Source organism: Nicotiana tomentosiformis, chromosome 5 (assembly GCF_000390325.3).
Source record: "Nicotiana tomentosiformis chromosome 5, ASM39032v3, whole genome shotgun sequence".
Lineage (NCBI taxonomy): Eukaryota > Viridiplantae > Streptophyta > Magnoliopsida > Solanales > Solanaceae > Nicotiana > Nicotiana tomentosiformis.
In genome coordinates this window covers 130,037,965-130,057,775 of record NC_090816.1, presented here as the reverse complement: position 1 = coordinate 130,057,775, position 19,811 = coordinate 130,037,965, and positions in this window count along the sequence as shown.

The following is a 19,811-nucleotide window of genomic DNA, read 5'->3' as shown; positions in this document are numbered from 1 at the left end:
CATCCTACACTTCTGCACATTTTTGTGCAGAGCTAGGTATTGGAGCTATCGGACTCAGACAGAGTTAAAGTGTGATCGCTAGGATTCAAGGAAGAGTTGCTTGGTCGTCGTAGTCCCTTGAAGTCTTTTTATTTTATTGTAATTTTAAATTTATAATCAACCAGTATTGAGTATTTGATCCTTGAAATCATTTCATGTATTTAGTTAGAGTTCGTGACTCAGTACTACCAGTCTTGGGAGATTGTCGTAATTATTTCCGCTATTTGATTTGACACATTACGACGCCTATGGTGGGATTTTGGGTCGTGACAAGTTGGTATCAGAGCCCTAGGTTCTACGAGTCACGAACGAGTTTAGTAGAGTCTTGCGGATCGGTACGGTGACGTCTGTACTTATCTTCGAGAGGCTACAGAGCTAGTAGGAAAATTTTCACTTCTTTCACTCCTTATCGTGCGACATTTATTCAGCATGAAGCATATATCTTATGTTCTTTTGCATCCACTCGTGTATGAAATTGCGCGCTCGGTATCAACTATGCGTCAACGGTTCGTGATACTACAGAGGGGTTATAAGGGAGCTAGGGTTGCTCAACCATTGTTACAACGTGTCGTTCAGATCAAGGATGCGGAAGTATTGAGAGATCATTCAGTTGTGCACATTGGGGTGCAGCAGGTTCTGACATCTGGTTGATAAGTATGATCTTAAGAAGGTTTAATTAATTGCCTAATCATCACAATCGTGGTAGGGTCACGAGGTGGATGTAGATCTGAAATAGTTGGTGGTATTAGAGACTATGTAGTTCGTATGGGATTTCTATTTAGCGAATGGTACATACGCAACCAAAGCACTAGAGCAAGCGAGTTTAACGGTCACGAGGATGACATGCGCCAAATAAATAGCTTGAGGTATCTTATGACCGGTGTCCTACGAGCGATGAAGGTTAGTATTGTGAAACATTGGAATGTGTCCTATGGCTTCGCGCCAAGTGAAGGAGTCCACTAAAAACGATCAGATTGCGGGGTCATATGTTATATCAGTTTTGGCCTGAGATGTATTTATATGATATTGAAAAGTTCTCCAAAACTTATATATGATTAAGAGGTGAGATTTGTATGGGATGATGCTGGGGCTTGCGGTATTCCCGCGTCCTTAATAATTCTACATTTCAATACCAGTGGGGTCACAAAAATAATTTCAGAATATTCGGGGTGCTACAGTAAGTTCTTTTAATGCACCACCAGCACGGGGTTCTTACAGTGCTTATTCCAGTTATCCGGCAGATATTCAGTATGAGCAACAGCGCCCGCAGAGGGGTTGTTATGAGAGTGGTGATACTAGACACATCAAGAGGAATTGTCCCAGACTTGGGAGGGGTGGATTTCATCAGAACACTCAGGCTACAAGTTTTATTCTAGTTAATACTCCACGTGCATAGCAAGTTAGGGGTGGAGGACAGGCGCATAGAGGGCGCCTAAGAAGTGGAGACCCGACCCATTGATATGATTGCTATAGTGTGGCTGAGGCCACTATACCATATGGTGTCGTTACGGGTACGATCCCGAATTGTTATAAAAGGATATTTTCCCTTAATTTTATTCGGTTCTGAATATTGAGGTGAGTCCTCCTATTATGCTCCACTTATGGGTGAGATTCATAATTTTGTGACCCACTTATATGTTTATCCCTGTTGGGAGATTTGAATATGTGAGCCCGTGTCTGTCATTTTATTTTTGTGCACCATTGAGGGCTATAAGCCCAAAAGTAATTTTTATTATTCATTATAAGTGGGTTTTATATGTTTCAGAATAATTGATTCCAATTTTATGAATTTTATGCCCTACCGATATGAGGGTTCATTATGTGTTGTGAAAAATTATTTACGAAATTTATTTAAAAGAAGAAAGAAAGGAAATTAAAAATTTCAGTTGGCACAATGTGCAAAATACTGGTGATTCGGAGTTGAGGACGAGATCCTCACACTTTTTTATGATGTGAAATATTTAAACCGGGCTACAAGCCGCAGTGAAAGTTATATAAGGATGAAGTCCTTGTGGTAAAATATTTATGAGTTTAAATTCTCCCTTTGTGAAGTTTAATTTGTACTATAGTACTAATAGGAAGTTTTTCCTGATAGGCTTATGTGATAATTCTTTTATGTATTTATGTGCCATAATTGTGTTGTAATTATTGAGTTTTAGCCTACGAGGTGAGTGCCCAGGTGGCGTTAAATGTGACTCGTTAAGTCGGGTAAATAGTTATGAGGTCTTCATGCCTCACATTCTGTTATCAGTGTTGTGAAAATTCGAAACGAGGTGTTGGTTAATATGAGATTAACAGCTGATGCTGGAATTAATTATGAACTGCTTCTAAGACCAAAGATGTGGTGATGGGCATACATATGATGTGCTTCATGTCCTGATATCATTATGATAATGCAGTGCTTGTAATGCTGAGATTAGTGTTATTGATATATACATTGTGGTGCGTTGTTGGGTTGTGGATGTGTTGTTAGGAGTTGTTTTGGTGTTACTCCGGCAGGTGGATAAGCCTAATTACAAGGGACACTCTGTCAAAATTTCTGAAAAATTTGGGAGTTAGTAAAATTTGGGGGATTGAGACGTGCAAAAGAAGAGATAAGTTATGTTATGTGTTTGAGGGCGAATGATCCTAAGCGGGGGAGAATATAACACCCCAGAAAATTTTTTGAAGTACTTCAACACTATCAAGAAATTTGATGTGTGCGTAGGCACGAGTTGCTATAGCCAGTTCAGACTAATACCGTGTTGTTGTGAAAATCAGGCCTTTTGAAAAAATTTGGAGTGTAATAAATTGGTCTTAAAGTTTACAATTATGGATAAAAGAAATAATCTCAATTGAGATGGTGTTATCGGGCTTATCTCAAATGCGGTAACGTGGGATCAACCGTGAGTATATGTGTAAAAGAAAAATCATCAATTTAGTAACCTCAGAATAATTCTTAGCACGTTCGAGGATGAACATTTGTTTCAGAGGTGGAGAATGTAACGACCCGACTTGTCATTTTAAGAATTAATGCCCCGTTCAGTGACTTAAGGTCTCGAGTAGTTTCGCAATATGTATTATGACCCGCGGGTGTGGTCGAGTTTGAATTAATGAAGATTCGGAAATAAATTAAAAGAACAATCCTTATTTAGAAGCTTAAATGGAAAGAGTTAACCGGAGAGTTGACTTTTGAGCAAACGACTCCGGAATAGAATTTTGATAATGTCAATAGCTCTGTATGGTGATTATGGACTTAGGACCGTGTCCGAAAAATTATTTGGAGGTCTGTAGTAGAATTAGGCTTGAAATGGCGAAAGATGAATTTTTAGAAAGTTTGACCGGGGGTTTGACTTTTTGATATCGGGGTCGGAATCCAATTCTGAAAATTAAAATAGCTTTGTTATGTCAATTATGACTTGTGTGCAAAACTTAAATTCATTCCGGATTGATTTGATGTGTTTCGGCACAAGATATAGAATTTGAAAGTTCAAAGTTCATAGATTTTGATTTGAGGTGCGATTCGTCGTTTTGGTGTTGTTTGACGTGGTATGAAGCCGACTAAGTTCGTATTATATTTTGGGATATGTTGGTATAATTGGTTAAGGTCCCGAGGGCTTCGGGTGGATTTCGGAAGGTAAACGGAATGGATTTCGGACAAAGAGGGTTGCTGGAAATTTCTATCGCAGAGCTGTTCGCCAGAAATTTCTGGTGCGTGGAGCCAACTTTGGAAGCTTATATATCGCAATATATAAGGAATAAGAAAATTTGTAAAACTCCAAAGTTGTAGCCCTTTGATTCTAGTTTCCAGAAAGTTAAACCATTTATTATTTGGACATTTGTACAGAAAGCTATGATGGATTGAATGAAGACTGGTAGAGCAGTTTCGCCAGAAATTTCGCCAGAAATTTCTTGTGTGTGAAGCTAATTTTGGAAGCTTATATATCACAATCTATAAGGAATCTGAAAATATTTAAAACATCAAAGTTATAGATCTTTGATTCTAGTTTCCAGAAAGTTAAACCATTCATCATTTGGACATTTGTACATAAAGTTATGATCGATTGAATGAAGGCTGGTGCAAGCAAGTTCTGGTGTGGATTTTTAGTGACGGAAAATGAACTTTTAGTGATGGATGTGCAGAAACTTAAGGACAAAAAATGGTCATTTCCTTCATTTCGTTTTGGATTTTTGGAGCACAGTTCTTGGGCGATTTTTGGGCGATTTTTACGGAAAAACATTGGGGTAAGTGTTCCTTATCCTATATTGATTATATTTTATGATTCCATACTCATTTACATCATGAATCCGTGAATTTATGGAAGAAAAATCAAGATTTTTGCAAAATCTTCCAAAAACAAAAATTTAAGATTTGGAGGTCGAGTTGTTATCGGAATTTGAAAAAATCGGTATGGTTGAACTCATATTGGAATGAGTGTTCGGATTTCGTAAAAATTACATCGGATTCCAAGAAGCGGGCCCCGCGTTGACTTTTGTTTACTTTTTGGAATAAATTTTTAAGTCGACGTTTTATTATCCAGAATTATTTCCGATGAATTTTAATAAAGTTATACAACTAATTTGAATAGATTTGAGCGGTCCGGAGGTTAATTCAAGCAAGAAGGCGATTTTGGAATATCGGCATAACTTGAAAAAGGTAAGTGTCTTGCTTAACCTTGAGTGGGGGAATTATCTCTTAGGCATCGAGTCTTATGTGCCATTTGTGAAATGTGAAAAGCCGTGTACGTGAGGTGACGAGTACGTACTTGGGCTTATATGTGCAAAATTTATTGAGTTAAAGTCTTGGGCATATTATGTAGTATATTAGACAATTATTGGTATATATTTAATCATCTAATTGCCATGCCTCAAATCACAATTATTGAACTTATTTTTATATGACAATTCGATGTAATTATTACTTGTATAGTTATGTTATTTCCGTGAATTTGATGGTTTGATATTTCTTGGAATTTGATTTCATTATGAATTTTCCCTATGAAAATAATTAATTAAGTAAGCTTAAGAAGAAGTGTTAATATAATTATCTCAATTTGGATTAATGAAGGTGTGCCCTATGTTGATTATTTTTCTATCTCTGTTAATTATTTTTGAGGTTTTATATACATTGTGTGGAGCCTTAGGCTATTTGTTGTGAAATTAATTAATTTTGTTATATTCTTGGAATTGGTTATGATCATTGGGCAAATTGTGATATGAATTAATTTTTGTTACGGTGCCGTGATAATATTCCGTGTAAATTATTGTGTTAATTGAGTTATCATTTTGAGGATATAAGGGTGGCATCTCATTGTTGATATTATGTGGGCATAAGGGAGGCATTTCACTGTTGTTATGTGTGTTAGGGTATTGTCTGGGCGGAGCGATAATGGTGGCTATAGGAGCGATAATGGTGGCTATTGATATTGTCAGGGCGGAGGGATAAGTGAGGCTATTATAAGAGTGATAAGGGTGGCTATAGGAGAGATAAGGGTGGCTATTTTCAGGGTTGATGTGTGATGATGTAGGGTTGTTGCGTTGGAAATTTTTATGTGATGTTGTGATTTTCATTGTGTTTATTTTTATATCTTGTGCAATTGGTCTTGTTGTTGGTAAATTGGTAATAATCTGATTTATGTTGAAATTGGGGTTTGTGGTCATTGCCAAGCGGATTATGATATGAAATGTGGGCACGAGGTGCCGGAAGTAAATAATGATGATATTGGCACATGAATTGTCCGTGCAGTTATGATATGAAATGAGGGCACAAGGTGCCAGAAAAATATGATGATTTAATTATATAGGCACCAAGTGTCGTAGAAATATGAAAGTGGGCTAAGACCCGCGTTTATAAAAAATATGAAAATGGGCTGATACCCATAGTTGTATGATTATGAAATGAAGTGTCACATGGTGACTTTTTAATTGAAAAAATTATATTCAAAATATTTGTTTGGAAGGATTTTTATTCAAAAAGATTTATTTGAAAGAATTACATTCGAAAGGTATTTATTTGAAGAAATTATATTTGAGAGAGATTTATTTAAAGAAAGTATATTTGAAAGATATTTATTTAAACGAATTATATTTTAAAGAGATTTATTTGGAAGAATTATATGTGAAAGATATTTATTTGAAATACTTGATTTAATTGGGTGTACTTATATTTATAAATTGTTGAGCATTATTAATGGTGTTCTTATTGCCCTTATTGTTATTTATTTCTTAATATTTTGTATATCTTATTGCATAGGCTATTAGACTAGTGAGTGTCTTGATTGTACTTCGTCTCTACTCCACCGAGGTTAGTCTTGATACTTACTGGGTACCGACCGTGGTGTACTCATCCTACACTTCTACACATTTTTGTGCAGAGCCATGTATTGGAGCTATCGGACTCGGACATAGTTAAAGTGTGATCGCAAGGATTCAAGGTAGAGCTGCTTGATCGTCGCAGTCCCTTGAAACCTTTTCATTTTATTGTATTGTTAATTATTAATCAAACAGTATTGAGTATTCGATCCTTGAAATCATTTCATGTATTCAGTTAGAGTTCGTGACTCAGTACTACCAGTTTTGGGAGGTTGTTGTAATTATTTCCGCGATTGGATTTGACACATTATATATATATATATATATATATATATATATATATAAAATAGCTTCGAAATGTAATGGAAATCGGCTTACCTAATCTTAAAGATTATGTGTCATCACGACGCCTGTAGTGGAATTTTGGGTCGTGACAATAATTGTCATATTATTACGAATTTTTTGTCAGTTGACTATAAAATTAATAATTTTTAAAAATAGGATACAGGTTAAAATGTGGCATAAATATAGGATACGGCTGCAAATCTCCCGAGTTGAGAGACATGTTCGATCTTGGACACAACTTCTGCTTTTAGCCCACTTTCTTTCGGTCTTATTGGGCCTAACTAGCTTCTAACAATTTATTGGGCTTTTTCATATCCAAAATGGAAAAATGACACTATATAACCGCTATAAAAGTAATAGTCGGAAAATAAATAAATATATATATACGTTCTGTATGCTATATACAAAAATTATATAAATTTTATACACTTTTTCGGCTATCAAATGTAAATAATTTTTGTGAGCGAGCTAAAAGTGATAATACCGCTATCTAAAATTGAGTTGCTGAGTCCATATCATGCAAGCAAACGAAATCATGACGTTTGCTTTACGTTTTTTAAACTTAATATTCCTTTTATTTTATTTTTAATTTTTACTTTTAACAATAGCAACAGAGTGGACTATGGCGATGCACAAATCCTCGTCCAATGATAACTGCTATTTAATTTTGTAATGCGCACAGATTGCCCATGACGTGTACGTGTAGGAGCTTCTTCTTTTTTTTTCTTTTCTGTTTCCCCACATATAATCAGATGAATAACTTACGGTTTCAGAATTCTAGTCATTTATATTATTGAGTTCTAACATAATAATTTTGATGTATTTCATAAAATTCTTAAGACAAATATAAGATTTGGACGAAAGTTACGGGTTTCGATCAAACCCGTCTCCCCCCCCCCCCCCCCCCCCCCCCTCTCTCTCTCTCTCTCTCTCTCTCTCTCTCTCTCTCATCGAACATGGAAAAAGAAGAAATGAACATACAGCTTGTTTGAATAATTGTTACACATTGTTTCATAATGTATCTAATTTTTAACCTTATAATCTTACATAATAATAAAGAAAGTTAGTATTGTATTATATTGTACTGTATCATTTGATGAATACAATATTTGGATAGATTATATCATTTGTCGTTGTTTCATGATATCATGTACCAGCAGTATGAAGAATAAATTTGCAATATTATAAAGAAAAATTCTGATACGGGATAAATTTATTATATAAAAAGGTATGATCAATGAAAAATAAAATTATTTAATAATAATAAAGGGTGAGATGAGAGATAAAGACAAGATACCGACGCAACCACACCAAATTAATCGTTACATAAAGCGGCATATTTCGTCGTTATGTAACGACGGATTTAACGATACAATATAATAAAATTTAAGTTATAACCAAAACAAACGTCGTATTGAATGTAACTGTAGGCATGCAAAATTTATTGAATTAAAATTTATTAAAATAATTTAGACTATATTTTAAATTCAAGATATACTAGTCTAAATAAATATTACGGACTGATATAATTGAAATAATTATTTAAGTCCAATAATATTGACTGCGCTAGCCCATTTAATTGGGCTACAAGTAATGAGCCCACTTCATTAGGCCACCTATGTCATCTTCCTAGATGCCCAGTTTGGTACCACATGTCAAAATGACAAGACATGCCACGTCAAGCGCAAGAGCCAATAGGATCATGCCACATGTCAAAATGACAAGGCATGACAAGTCAAATTAAAAGGCCATTAAAATCGCGTCACATGAGCAAGTGACATGTTCTGGCCAATCAAATGCGGCCTTGTTACTCTTCAATCTGATTGGTCAAAAAGAGTTTGTTCTTATCATAACTCTTCCCTCCCTCAACTATAAATTAGGGTCTTCATAACTCAGAAAAGAGACCACAAGTTATAACAAGAAGATACAAGGGAGCTCGTGGATCAAAGGCCACAATTCTCTGCAAACTTCAAGTGTTCAAGCATTCAAGCACTTCAACACAAATTTCAAGTATCTAAGATCAAGAACAAAGTCAAATTAAATACAAGGCGTTCAATATAAAGGCTACTTGCTCGTGATACAATTCACGACAACAATCTAAGTGTTCGCGACGGATAAATCAAATTCAAATTCAAGATCAAGCTCAAAGGCCCTTGAATTTCTGTTAAAAAGAAGAATCAGAGGAATCATAGAGATTATAACACTCAAATATTTGGAATAAAATACTACGATTGTTGCAATATTTTTCGATCTCAATTATTTTCTTGACTTAATTTATTGTCTACCAATTCTGACACGCCTAGTGGGACAATCTCTACCTCTCATCTCTTCTTTTCCAAGTTCAAGAACAATATCTAACAATTCAACCATAGAAGAACAACTTGCAAATTTGACCAAAGCACTTGAGAAGTTGACCAAGTATATGGAGGATCGAAATACTCGCCTCGAAAAGTTAGCAAGTGAGATCGAGAGCTTAGCAGAAGCAAAATCAATTCAAGCACCTGTGGAGCTTTCCAAAGATAAATAAGAGGGAGAATCCGCTGCGAGGCGAACGATCGCGGTCAAAGAGATCCAAGTTTCTTCAAAAGGTCTAATTCATGTTGATCAATTGAAGGACTTCATCATGGGGGAAATTGAAGATAAAATTGACCCTCTAATTAAATCTTCCATCGCATATGCAAAGCCATACACACAACGGATTGATAACTTGAAGATGCCTATTGGATATCAACCTCCAAAGCTTCAACAGTTTGATGAAAAGAAAATCCCAAGCAACATGTGGCGCATTTCGTCGAGACATGCAACAACGCTGGGACTTATGGTGATCATCTTGTCAAAAAGTTTGTCTGTTCTCTCAAAGGTAATGCATTCAATTGGTACACAGATCTCGAACCTGGTTCTATCGATAGTTGGGAGTAGTTAGAGCAAGAGTTTCTCAATCGTTTCTATAGCACAAGACGCATCGTAAGCATGATCGAACTTACAAACACTCATCAAGGAAAGGATGAGCTAGTTATTGACTTCATCAATCGTTGGAGGAGCTTAAGCCTCAACTGCAAAGATCGCCTTAGCGAAACTTATGGCATCGAAATGTGCATTCAAGACAGGCATTGGAGTCTTCGCTATATCTTACAAGGCTTGAAGCCCAAAATATTTAAAGAACTAGCAACTCGTGCACACGATATGGAATTGAGTATGGCTACAAGTAGAGATCAAAGGTTTCCTAGCTTTGAGCCTCATGATGAAGTATAAGTAGACGATGTTGATAAGTGGGGCGAGTATTCATCCGAAGATGAAACTGAAAAGTCCATGCATGTTGCATCGCTCCTTGACGCATGAGCCTAAACTGCAAGTTATAATGCTCCTCAACGCTCGAGCCTAAACTGCAAGTTGTAATGCTTCTTGGCACATGAGTACATATTATATGTCACGAAGCTCCCTAATTTTGAACTAAATCTTTAAGACGTAAAGCTCTTCAAATTCGAGCAAAGTCTTTAAGATTCAAAGCTCTTCAAATTCAAGCAAAGACTCAAGTCGAAAGCTCTTCAAAGTCGAGTAAAGACTTCACATCATAAAGCTTTTCAAATTAGAGCCAAACTTTAAAACTTAAAGCTCTTCAAATTCGAGCAAAGTCTTGAAATTGTAAAGCTCTTCAAATTCGAGCAAAGTGTTCAAGTTGCAAAACTCTTCAAATTCGAGCAAAGTCTTCAAATTATAAAGCTCTTCAAATTCGATCAAAGTGTTCAAGTCGCAGAGCTCTTTAAATTCGAGCAAAGACTCAAGTCAAAAGCTCTTCAAATTTGAGCAAAGACTTCAAGTCGTAAAGCTCTTCAAATTAGAGGCAAACTTCAAATTGCAAAACTTTTCAAATTTGAGCTAAATCTTCAAGTCACGAAGCTCTTCAAATTTGAGCCGAACTTCAAGTTACAAAGCTCTTCAAAATTGAGAAATTTTCAAGTGGCAAAGATTTTCAAATTAAGCAAGTCTTCAAGTTGCGAAGCATTTAGAAACATAAGCTAAATCTTCAAATCACTACGCTCCTGGACTCATGAGCCTAAACTACATGTCATGAAACTCCTAAAATTTGAGCTAAATCTTGAAATTACTACGCTCCTGGACTCACGAGCCTAAATTGCATGTCATGAAGCTCTTCAAATTTGAGCAAAATCTTGAAGTTATAAAGCTCCTCAAAATACGAGCTTTTATTGCAAGTTACTACGCTCCTTAACGCAAGATAATAAACTGCATGTTACTCTTGGCCTGCAAGAGTATAAATTGTATACAACCCAAAAAAAACTCACCAATTCTGAACTACAGAATGACTTGATCCTCATCACGGTACGTAGGCAGCTTAAAGTTTTATTCTAAGTTCAGTCATATGAGTTCAAAAATATGTATCGCCCCAAACGTTGTTCGAATGAAGTATGATGGAATATAATACACTTGATTGAAACTTAAAAAATTGGGCTTACATATATTCTTTCGTTGAACTGTGTGCTTTATCAAAGATTGATGGTTCAATGGGGGCAAGCCTCAATAGCAAATTGGCATCTCTGATAGATGAATGTAGTATTTTGGTAGAAGGCCAAATCTTCAAGTTGAAGTCTTTAATGCCAATTCAAGTTGAATTCGTCTTGGCTGCTACGCCTTCAGTTTGAAGTATTCAAGTACTCCAAGTTTTCAAGTCCGTCGATTTTCAAGCTCGTTGGTCTTCAAGTTGAAATGTTTAAGCCCTCTAATTTTTCAAGTTGAAGTCTTCAAATCCGCCAATTTTAAAGTTCAAGTTTGCAAGTCCCCCGTTCTTCAAGTTGAAGTATTCAAGTATTGTCGGTCTTCAAGTTGAAGTGTTCAAGCCCTCCAAGGCTTCAAGTTGAAATTTTCAAGTTGAAGTTTAAAAGTCCACCGCTCTTCAAGTTCAAGCATCAAAGTCCATCAAATTTTCAATTCCATCAAATCTTCAAATTTGTTAGTCTTTAAGTTGAAATCTACGAAGTCCACAAGTCTTCAAGTTGAAATTTTCTAATTTTCCAATCTTAAGGTGAACATGTTAGTCCCTTTGCACCTTAAGTTGGTCTCTTCGCAGGTTTGTCCTTAAAAGGAACTATAATTTTTCAATCTTAAGGTGGACGTTGAAGTCCCTTTGCACCTTAAGTTGACCTCTTCGTAGGTTGGGGATGTGGTAAGTAGATTTGTCCGTGTATATGTTGGTATTGATTTATCCGTCTATATGTATGGATTTATTCGTTTATATGGTGATGTGTATTTGTCCGTCTATATGGTGATGTGAATTTGTCATCTATGTATTGTGATGTATTTGTCCTTCTATATGTCGCGACAAATTTATCCTTCTATATGTTGTTATCGATTTGATCATCTATCGACGACTTCTCCCTTCTTGGCCTATAAAAACAAGGAACAAAGAAAAAGGCAAAAGAAAAAGCGCAGAAAGAAAACGAAATTACCTTGCACTTTGATGCTCGCAATTTGAACTCGAAGTATCTTTGGAGGAAGCTCTTAAATTGGTGATAACGAAGAAAAGCATGCGGTATATATAACTGTCAAAGGGCGGCTGTGTAAAAATTATTGCCGGTGTGGTACGGCTACTGACTCCTAAATGGATTTAGTGAAGTATAGCAGTAATTGAGTTTTCTTGGGACTCAACTAGATGAGAATCGATTAAGTCAAATTGCTATTTTAAAGTTATCCAAAGTGGAATTGGAGAATGCTGGCAAATAATGTAATCCTACGTAAAGTTGCTAAGAATGCCACGTATTATGAATAGTTGAAAGTGAGAGGCACAAAATCCAAAGGCCAACCAAGTCCAAGTAAATCCTTCAGCTACACGGCTATAGGATTTGATGGATCAAGTATTTGTGTGATTTTCTTCTAATAAGGAAAAAGATACATAAAATCCATTCAGGGAGCTACCTAAATTGCAATGACTCAATCGGTCATTTTAACTTTTAAAATCCCGTTCCCTAAAATAAAACTTTTCGTAGGTGCTTGTAATGATTTATGACTTGCAAGGATGGTTGGTTCGAGATTTGGAAGTGTTTGAGGTGAAACCGGAACACTTGGTTCCTTAAGTTGACCTTAAAGTGCTAAGTTTGACTTCGGTTAACATTTTGAGAAAACGACCCCGGAATACAATTTTGATGATTCCAACAGCTCCGTATGGTGATTTTGGACTTAGGAGTGTGATCGAAATTTTATTTGGAAGTCCGTAGTGAAATTAGGCTTGAAATGGCTAAAATAGGAATTTTAAGTTTGAAAGTTTGACCGGGGAGTTGACTTTTTGATACCGGAGTCGGAATCCAGTTCCGAAAATTTTCATAACTCCATTATGTAATTTATGACTTGTGTGTAAAATTTGAGGTCAATCGGAGTTGATTTGATGGGTTCCGACATCGAATGTAGAAGTTGAAAATTCTAAGTTTCATTAAGCTTGAATTGGAGCATGATTCGTGATTTTAGCGTTGTTTGATGTGATTTGAGGTTTCAAATAAGTTTGTATGATGTTTTAGGATTTGTTGGTGTTTTGGGTTGAGGTCCCGAGGGCCTCGGGTGAGTTTCGGATGGTTAACGGATCAAAAGTAGGACTTAGCTGCTACAAAAGCTGCTGCAATTTTTCTGCTGGAAATGTTGTCAAAATCGGGCTGCCTGTCAAAATCGAGCTGCTTGACAAAAATCGAACCCCTGACAAAATCGAGCTCCCGAGATCGAGCTCCCGAGAACGAGCTCCCGAGATCGAGCTCCCGAGATCGAGCTCCCGAGATCGAGTTTCCGAGATCGAGCTCCCGAGATCGAGCTCCCAAGAACGAGCTCCCGAGATCGAGCTCCCAAGATCGAGCTCCCAAGATCGAACTGGACAGATCGAGCTCCCAAGATCGAACTGGGCAGATCTGTAAGTTATAAAACAAAACAGAGGCATTCAACCCATTTGCCATTTTTGACAAACTTGATCTTGAACAGAGGCGACTTTTGACAGATTTTAAAGGAAAGACATTTGGGGTAAGTGATTCTAACTCGGATTTGATCAATATACATGAATATATCATTATTTTCACAATTTAATTAGTGTTTTGAGATTGAAATTTGAAAAAAGTTTAGAAATCTCATAGAAACGAAATTTTGAGATTTCGGTATCGATTCGGAGTCGGATTTGAGTGAAACTGGTATGGTTGGACTCGTAATTAAATAGGTTGTCGGATTTCATAACTTTCGCCGGATTCCGAGATGTGGGCCCCGCGGGCGAATTTTTAATTAATTTCGGATCTTTTCTTTAAAATGTAGTATTTTCTTATAGAATTGATTCTTATAATATTTAGTGATTGTATCGAATTATTTTAGCTAGATTCGAGCCAGACGGAGTTGGATAATCGTGGAAAAGGCCTTATAGTGGATTAAATTGGAGCAAGACGAGGTAAGTCTCTTGTCTAATCTTGTGAGGGGGAAATTACCTTATAGGTGATTAAGATTAAATAATTATTGCTAATTGTGGGGCTACGTACGCACGAGGTGACGAGAGTCCGTGCGTAGCTACTATTAATACTAAAGTCCGGGTAGTTTAGGACTCAAAGCATGTATTACTTGTGTAAATTGTATTCTTTGATTAATTAATATTAATTGATATATATATGAATATATTGTGAATTATTTGATAAAGATATTAAAGGATAAAAATCTCATAGGCTTGATTTCTATTTAAATCAATTAATTGTCAAAAGAAATTGTTCTCCTCCCAAATTTATCTTATAATAAATATACTGTCCTTCCGGAGGCACATAAGAAAAATGTCCTTCTTTCTTGTGGAGCGGGCCGAACGCCTCGGCAGGATAGATGCATCTATGGATCGCGCCGCACGTCCCTCGGCAGTGTACACGACACTCTGGATCCGGTCGTACGTCCTCGGCAGAAATCGTGCTTAATAATAATAATTATACGATACTTTAATAATTTATTTTAGCTTGAGAAGATAATTAATAAATTGAAAAATCCTTGAAATTTAATGAATTATTATTCTTGCTTGTTTATGGAATTAATTGTTACTCCTGTAAATGAGATTTAAATTGATAAATTGGAATTTTTCTGAATTGAAGGAATTTAATTAATATATTGAGAATTGTTATATTTGAAGGAATTTGATTATCTCTTCTGATTAAATAAATTATTGTAAATTCTGTAAATCATGCTGATTTAAATATTCTAGATATATTTCAGTTATTATTATTGACCCATAGTGAGTGTCAAAGTCGGCCATCTTGTCTCTACCACTTCGAGATTAGGCTTGATACTTACTGGGTACACATTGTTTACGTACTCATACTACACTTGTTGTACTTTTTGTGCAGGATCTGAGACAGGTGCTAGTGGAGGACCTATCATCACATACCCACGTCATCCCGAGGCATAGTGGTGAGCTGCCTTTCTGAGCCGTTCTGCACCTACCAGTGTCTCTTCTTACATTTATATTCTGTCTATTTCATTTCAGACAGTATTTGGAGTTTTGTATAATCTACTAGATGCTCATGCACTTGTGACACCGGGTCTTGGCACATACACATTGGTAGAAGTTGGTATTTTATTATTTTATTGGAATAAAAGTTTAACCAATGTACGTATGACTTATTAGTTGGCTTGCCTAACTGTAGTGTTGGGCGCCATTACGACCTATAGGTAAAATTGGGTCGTGACAACATGGTATTAGAGCACTAGGTTCACGTAGGTATCACAAGTTATGAGCAGACCTATTAGAGTCTTACGGATCGGTACGGAGACGTCTGTACTTATCTTCGAGAGGCTATATGGTGTTAGGAAACTACCTTTCTTCATATTCTATCGTGAAATTGATGTAGTACTAAATATCCTTCTCTTATTCTCTCACAGATGGTGAGAACACGCTCTAATGAGATTCCAGACCAGGGAAGAGCTACTCCCCAGTTGCTAGAGGCCGAGGCAGAGGCCGAAGGAGGGCTCCAGCCCGTGGTAGAGGGCGAGGACGTCCCAGGACTATTCCGGTTATGCCGCCAGTAGATCCAGCAGAGAATCCCATTATTGAGGAGTAGGGTGAGGTGCCTGTGGCAGAGCCAGCTCCGGTGGACTTCACATCTGCACTGGGATTTCAGGATGTCATGGGTCATATGTTGCAATTCATGGATAATATGACTCAGGCCGGTTTATTTCCAGCATACCCAGCCATATCTTAGGCGGGCGGGGGAGCACAGACCCCTACCGCGCAGGCTCATGGACAAGCAACGGCTGTATATCAGACCCAGGGTGCACTACCCATGGGTGGAGTCCAGCCAGTGGCAGCAGCTACACCTGAGCCCAGGCCAGCTGTAGCCGCGGATCCTCAAAAACTATTGGACAGATGGACTAACTACATCCTCCTGTCTTCGGGGGTGAGCGACATGAGGATCTACAGAATTTCATTGATCGTTGCAAGGATAGACTGTACAACATAAGGATATTGGAATCCCATGTGGTTGATTTCGCTACTTTTCAGCTAGAGGGTAGAGCCCGTAGATGGTGGCAGTCTTATGCTCTTGGCAGACCAGCAGATTCTTCTCCCATGACTTGGGACAGGTTCACTCGTATCTTCTTGGACAGGTATATTCCACCCTCCCAGAGGGAAGAGTTGCGGTTTCAGTTTGAGCAGCTCCAGCAGGGTCAGATGTCAGTGACTGATTATGAGGCGAGGTTTTCTGAATTATCTCGCCATGCACTAATGATACTCCCTACTGAGGCGGAGAGAGTGCGAAGGTTTGTAGCCGGTTTACATACTAGTATTCAGGCCACTATGGCTCGAAAGGTTGAGATGGATACTTCTTATGAGCAAGTTGTGGAGATAGGCCGGAGGATTGAGGGTGTACGTCAGCGGAGCCGAGAGCAGATTATGAGAGATAAACGGTTCAGGTACTCTGGAGAGTTTAGAGGTGCTTCATCCGTGGGCAGAGGTCAGTTCGTGAGGGGACAGTCCAGCAGACCCCCATATCCAGCACCACCACCTCCTCGAGGTGCTCCAGTGCGACCTTATCTCAGTGCTATCCCAGAGAGTTCTTACCGCCCACCAGCTATTCAGGGTCCTCCCAGTGGGTATTCAAGTCCCCAGGGCTATACACTTAGTCAGCAGCCCATCGCACCGAAGAGTTGTTACGAGTGCGGGGATCCCAGTCACATGCGGAGGTTTTTCCCCAGGCTTCGAGGTAGACCAGTACAGCAGGGTCAGGAGCCTATGCTTGCCGGACCAGTTGCTCCACCAGTAGTCCGACCACCCATAGGTGGAGGACAGGTGGGTAGGGGCCGTCCTAGAGGTGGAGGTCAGCCAGGCAGAGGCCAGACAGTTGGCGCTCCAGCTCGGTTCTATGCTTTTTCGGCTAGACCAAATGCAAAGATGCCTTAGTATTATTTGATCCAGGATCTACGTATTCATATGTGTCTTCTCTATTTGCTCCATTCCTGGGTGTTTCTCGTGAGTCCTTGAGTACTCCTGTATATGTGTCCACTCCTGTGGCAGATTCTGTTGTTGTGAACCAGATCTACCGGTCCTGTATTATTACATTCTGTGGTTAGGAAACTAGAGCAGATCTCCTATTGCTTGAGATGACCGATTTTGAAATTATTCTAGGCATAGACTGTTTATCTCCATATCATGCTATTCTAGATTGTCATGCCAAGACTGTTACCTTGGCTATTCCAGCATTGCCTAAGCTGGAGTGGAAAGGTTCGCCTATTAGTTCATTTAATCGAGTTATTTCTTTTATAAAGGCTCAACACATAGTTGAGAAGGGTTGTTTGGCTTATCTAGCCTATGTTCGGGATACTACTGCAGAGACTCCAGCTATTGATTCAGTGCCTATAGTTCGGGAGTTCCCCAATGTATTCCCGTCAGATCTTCCAGGTATGCCACCTGATCGTGATATTGATTTCTGTATTGACTTGGCTTCAGATATCCACCCTATATCTATCCCACCGTATTGCATGGCTCTGAAAGAATTGAAAGAATTAAAAGAACAGCTTGAAGAGTTACTAGCCAAAGGGTTCGTCAGACCGAGTGTATCGCCTTGGAGTGCACCAGTATTATTTATAAAAAAGAAGGATGGAACAATGCGGATGTGTATTGATTATCGCCAATTGAACAAAGTCACTATTAAGAACAAGTACCCGTTGCCGCGTATTGATGATCTATTTGACCAGTTGCAGGGTGCTAGGGTATTCTCTAAGATCGACTTGAGGTCGGGGTACCATCAGTTGAAGATTCGGGATTCGGATATTCCGAAGACTGCTTTCCGTACTAGATATGGTCATTATGAGTTTCTGGTAATGTCTTTTGGTTTAACTAATGCCCCGGCAGCGTTTATAGATCTGATGAACAGGGTATTCATGCCATATATTGATTTATTTGTCATTGTCTTCATTGATGACATATTAATCTATTCGCGCAGTAAGGAGGAACATGAGCAGCATATGAGATTAGTGCTTCAGACATTGCGGGAACAAAAGCTATATGCTAAGTTATCTAAATGTGAGTTCTGGCTTGAGTCTATAGCATTTTTGGGACATATTGTATCGGGCGAAGGTATTAAAGTTGATCCCAAAAAGATTGAGGCAGTTCAGAATTGGCATCGTCCCACTTCGGCGACTGAGATCAGGAGTTTTCTGGGTTTGGCAGGTTATTATCGTCGGTTCGTGGAAGGTTTTTCATCTATTGAAGCACCTTTGACCAAATTAACCCAGAAGGGTGCCCCATTCCGATGGTCCGATGATTGTGAAGTGAGCTTTCAGAAGCTCAAGACATCATTAACTACAGCACCAGTGTTAGTGTTGCCTTCCGGTTCGGGGATATATACAGTGTATTGCGACGCTTCGTGCGTTGGCTTGGGTTGTGTATTGATGCAGGAAGGGCAAGTTATTGCATATGCTTCACGTTAGCTGAAGCCCCACCAAAAGAATTATCCGGTACATGATTTGGAGTTAGCTGCGATTGTTCATGCTCTTAAGATTTGGAGGCATTATCTTAATGGGGTGTCTTGTGAGGTTTACACTGATCATCGCAGTTTGCAGCATTTGTTCAAGCAAAGGGACCTAAATTTGAGACAGCGCGGATGGCTGGAGTTACTAAAAGATTATAATATTACTATCTTGTATCATCCGGGCAAAGAAAATGTGGTTCCAGATGCCTTGAGCAGAAAGGCGGAGAGTATGGGTAGTTTGGCTTTCATTTCAGCAGAGGAAAGGCCATTAGCCTCAGATATTCAGTCCTTGGCTAACAGACTTGTGAGGCTGGACATTTCAGAGCCCAGCCGAGTTCTTGCATGCGTTGTGGCCCAATCTTCACTATTGGAGCAGATCAAGGCTCGCCAGTATGATGACCCACACCTGGTGGTTCTTCGTGAAACGGTACTACGAGGTGATACCAAGGAAGTTACTATTAGAGCGGATGGTGTTCTGCGACTCCAGGATCGTCTATGTGTTCCTAATGTGGATGGGCTGAGGAAAAGGATCCTAGAAGAGGCACACAGTTCTCGATATTCTATTCATCCAGGTGCTACTAAGATGTATCGTGACTTGAGGTAACATTATTGGTGGCGACGAATGAAAAAGGACATAGTTGAGTATGTAGCTCGGTGTCTAAATTGCCAGCAAGTTAAGTATGAGCACCAGAGGCCAGATGGCCTACTCCAACAGATGACCATACCAGAGTGGAAATGGGAACGAATTACTATGGATTTTGTAGTTGGGTTGCCGCGGACCTTGAGGAAGTTTGATGCAGTTTGGGTGATTGTTGACAGGTTGACCAAGTCGGCACATTTTATTCCTGCTGTGACTACATATACTTCAGAGAGGTTGGCCCAGATTTATATTCAGGAGATAGTTCGGTTGCACGGTGTGCCAATTTCCTTCATATCAGATAGAGGCCCTCAGTTTACTTCACATTTCTGGAGAGCAGTACAGAGTGAGTTGGGGACCCGTGTAGAGCTCAGCACAGCCTTTCATCCGCAGACCGATGGACAGTCAGAGAGGACAATTCAGATTTTGGAGGATATGCTCAGGGCATGTGTGATTGACTTTGGAGGTCAGTGGGATCGTTTCCTGCCTTTGGCCGAGTTTGCTTATAATAACAGTTACCAATCCAG